This window comes from Rhincodon typus, chromosome 29, assembly GCF_021869965.1.
Source record: "Rhincodon typus isolate 14 chromosome 29, sRhiTyp1.1, whole genome shotgun sequence".
NCBI classification, from domain to species: domain Eukaryota; kingdom Metazoa; phylum Chordata; class Chondrichthyes; order Orectolobiformes; family Rhincodontidae; genus Rhincodon; species Rhincodon typus.
In genome coordinates this window covers 31,341,528-31,345,929 of record NC_063360.1, presented here as the reverse complement: position 1 = coordinate 31,345,929, position 4,402 = coordinate 31,341,528, and the positions used below count along the sequence as shown (strand labels likewise).

Genomic DNA, 4,402 nt, shown 5'->3' with positions numbered 1-4,402 from the left:
CACCTTTGCTCAGATTCTGAGGGGACACTTGAACCCAGTGACTGAAAGGTGAGAGCACGGCTATATGTTCAAGTATCGCCTGCAGGAAGAGAGCATCTAACTGGAATAATGAGGTGTGTTAACTAGTTATAGGGCTCTGGGCTTGGGATGAACAGAGTCCTGAGTGAATGCCTTAGACCAAAATATGTGGGCTGTAGCTTGACGATTGGAGCTGTGTTTTTTTTAGGATTGATAGCAGCTGGATGTCCCGCCTCCTCCAGACAGAATAAGAAAGGCTGACGTGCATTCTATACAAATATTCACTGCGGTCCCTGCTCCTGTGAACAGGAAACTGCTCAAACCAACTAAGGTATTTAATTTGACCGCGACTCTACAACACAACCAGAGCTCCAAAGGCTGCTTCGCTTTTGTGGGACGGCCATGGAATGAGAATGCAGAACTTCCCCTGGCAGCTCCAAACTGCTGAAGCCAGTGTGTTTGTGCTCACATTGATCCCAATTGTAACGAACAGACTTTGAGAGAAGTGGCTGGTCGCCTGTCGGAGTTTTGAAGCTACATTCACAATCTCCGTGGACTTTCTTCAGGTATGTCTGAGCTTTTAGCAGTGAGTTGGCGAGAGAGTGGTTGTTGCAATATAGCTCATTTTAATTTTTACTGGAAAACAAATAGGATGCTGTAAATGCGGGTGTAATAACATGTAAGCTGTATAAAACTTTAAACAGTAACGCATTTAATTATCTTCTCTTTTCTTGGCAGTAAACTTTCTGCTTTTGTATGGATAAACATTTTATTGTTTTCTTTTAGAAAAGGACAAGAACCGGTAAGGCACAGAGAAGCACACAAGGGAACAGAGAGGCTAGAAAGACTGAGAGAGGAACGATAGAGAAATAGGCTCAGAAGCAGAGAAGGATAGACACACCGAAAGATGGACAGCTGAAAGAGGAAATGGAGAGGTGAAAGGGAGAGATGAATCCATATGGAAACAGAAGGCAGAAGTGAGACAGGGAAAGCCAGGAGAGAGAGAGAGAGAGAGAGAGAGACAGCGGTGATGGGGACAAAGTGCTTCTCAGGACTGCATCTTATCTGTCTCTGGAACTCTGTCTTCAAGAGGGTTGGGGGGAGAAGAGAGTTTTGAATTGGTATTAAATTCTGGTCACCAGTCTTCAAAAGGGGTGAGCGTAACAAAGATCCCCAACTCTTTTAAGTGGTGCCAAGTTGAATTCATTTCCATGTTTGTTTTGTGGTGGTGCCATAACATTAGTACAGTGCTCAAAATGCCAAATAAATGGCACAGATCATTTTGTAGGTTCGCCTGATTACTTCAGGTCTCTGGACACAGCGTGTTGAGAGATCCATAATTTTTGCAATTGCTCATTTCTCCCTCGCACAGTAATAGGTGGAGCCATCCCCTCTCTAAATCGCTTCTCCCTCGATTTCCTGGGACACGTTGTCACTTTTCCCAAACTTTGTTGCATCTTCCCACTCAAACTCCCAGTTGAAGCTCACCACCTAGATGTTGCCATTCCAGGCAATGAGATCTGGAGTGAAAGTCCTATCGATTTAGCAGTGTCAAGGTTGGATGAAGGTAACACTCAAAGACAGATGACTGTCAATAAAAGCAAAATACTGCGGTTACTGGAAATCTGAAACAAACACAGAAAGTGCTGGAGAAACTCAGCAGGACTGGATCATCTGTGGAGGGAGAAACAGGCAGACCCGAAACATTCATTCTATTTCTCTCTCCACAAATGCTGCCAGCCCTGCTGAGTTTCTCCAGCACTTTTTCTGTTTTAGACTGCTAGCCGTTGTGACGCCGGTCCATGCCTTTCCCGAGTGTGCCACATAACCGGAAGAAAGAATTGCATTTAACTCGCGCCTTTCACAACCATAGTACCTTCACAAGCGCTTTGCCTCCGGGGAAGGAAATTAAATGCCGCTGGAAGGAAATTGGGGGTAAAGCAGGGCAATAGGTCCGACTAGACATCTCCAGGCAGACAGAGTGTAGACCCAATGACCCAATTGACCTCCTTCTGTAGCATGAATGAGTCTGTGATTCTGTGAAGTATGTTTTTTTAAGTGTAGCCACTTTTGTGATGTAGAAAATGAGAAGAAAATCAAATTGTAATCTAACATCAAAGAATGGCAACCGCAGAGAAAAAGGTCATTCAGCTTTTAATGTCAGCGCTGGCTCTCTGATTGAAAAACACACTGCTTGCTATAACTCCCAATCCCCTTTCTCCCTGTAACCCTGCATGTTCTACTGTTTTAGATAATAATCCAATTTCCTCTTCACAGCTTCAATTGAATCTGCTCCCACCATACTTTCATATTCCAGCTGCGAAAGGCTAACTGTGGGACAACGTTTTTCCTCATGTCTCCATTGTTTCTTTTGCCAATTACCTTAAAATAGTTCCCTCTGGCACTGTTTCTCCACTTCCATTCTGACCACACCACTCATGATTTTGAATGTACTTATCAAAACTATGTCCCAGTTTCTCTTCTCCCAGGAAAACAGTCTGATCTTCTCTAAACTATCCATATATCCGAAGTTCCTCATCCCCGCAACTATCCTGGTGAGTCTTTTTCTGCACGCTGTCTAATGCCTTCCCATCCTTCCCATAATGTGTTGCTCAGAACTGGATGCAATATTTCAGTTGAGGCTGACACTCTTTTATATAAGTTTAACATAACTCTCCTTTTATAATCTGTGTCCCTATTAATAAAGCCCAGGATGCAGTATGCTTATGAACTACTCTTTCAACTTGTCCTGTCAACTTCAATGTACCTATTGACCCAGACCCTCTGCTCGTTTAGAACTGTACCCCTCATTAACTTAATTGTCTCTCAGAGTTCTTCATGCCAAAATAATCACTTCATACATCCCCACATTAAATTCCATCTGTCATTCATTCGTCTTTATCTATAACCTGTCTTTTTTTAAATTTATTCATTCATGGGGATGTGGACATCACTGCCTGGGCCAACATTTATTGCCTGTCCCTATTTGCCCTTGAGAAGCTGGTGCTGAGCTGCCTTCTTGAACCACTGCAGTCCACTTGCAGTGCAAGTGACCCACAATGCCCTTAGGGAGGGCTTTCCAGGATTTTGACTTAGTGACAGTGAAGGAACAGCGATATATTTCCAAGTCAGGATAGTGAATGGCTTGGAGGGGAACATGAAGATTGTGATGTTCTCTTGTATCTGATGCCTTTGCCCTTCTAGATGGAAGTGTTTGTGTGTTTGGAAGGTGCTGTCTAAGGATCTTTGGCGAATTATTGCAGTACATCTTGTAGATAGTAGATACTATTGCTACTGAGTGTATACTGCTTGTGGATGTGGTGCCAGTCAAGTGTGCCACTTTTTCCTGGATGTAGTCAAGCTTCTTGAGTGTTTTGGGGCTGTATCCATCCAGGCAAGTGGGGAGTGTTCCATTACCCTCCTGATTTGTGTTTTGTAGATGGTGAATAGGCTTTGGGAATCAGGAGGTGAGTTACTCATTGCAAATTTCTAGCTTCTGATCTGCTCTTGTCACCACTGTGTTTATGTGGCAAATCCAGTTGAGTCTACAGCCTAGGGACCTTTTGAAGTTCTGCACTATCCTTCTCATGGTTCACAGCACTTCATACAGACCAAAACACTTGGAATTGTACCCTGTACACCAAGAACATCAGTCTGTATTAGGATGAGCAAAGGCCCTAATACGAACTCCGGAAGAACTCCTCTGTAAACCTTCTTTCAGTCTAGAAAACAATCATTAACCCCTGATCTCTGTTTCCTGTCTCTCAGCCCATTTTGTATCCATTATGCTATCATCTCTATTATTTCCTTGAATTCCAATGTGCTGATAAGTCTGTGTGGCATTTTGTCAGATGCCTTTTGGAAGTCCATGTAGACCACATTGACAGCATCAAAAAATACACAAGTTAGTTAAATATGATTTGCCCCTAACTATTTTGTGCTGGCTTTCATCACCCAGATTTGCCCAAGTAACTATTACGTTTTCCCTCAATTATTGCTTTTGGAAGCTTCTCAATCATCCAAGATTGCTTTGACTGGCCTAATTTTCCTGGGATTATCTTTTTATCCTTTCCTTAAACAAGGGTGTAACATTTGCAGTTCTCCAGTCCCTGACATCACTCACGAGTCTAAGTAAGATTAGAAAATGATGGTTACTGTCTCTGTAATCGTTCTCCACCTTCACTATTCTTTAATATATTTCATCTGGTTCTAGAGTCTTGTCAACTTTGACAACAGACAGCGTATCTAGTACCTCCTCCCTTCACCTGGAAACAATGTGACTGTCAAAACAAGGTGTAGAGCTGGATGAACACAGCAGGCCAAGCAGCATCATAGGAGCAGGAAGGCTGACGTTTCGGGCCTAGACCCTTCATCAGAAAAAAAA

General features: G+C 43.1%; 1 protein-coding gene across 1 annotated transcript in view; it reads left to right on the top strand.

The window, feature by feature from the left end:
- The first annotated feature begins 309 nt into the window (after positions 1 to 309).
- The window catches only part of LOC109912839 (sphingosine 1-phosphate receptor 3-like), a 13,017-nt gene continuing 8,924 nt past the window's right edge, over positions 310 to 4,402 (top strand). Inside the window, exon 1 of the mRNA XM_020512283.2 lies at positions 310 to 584. The gene's annotated coding sequence lies outside the window, so the exon portion shown is untranslated. The remainder of the gene's footprint in view (positions 585 to 4,402) is intronic.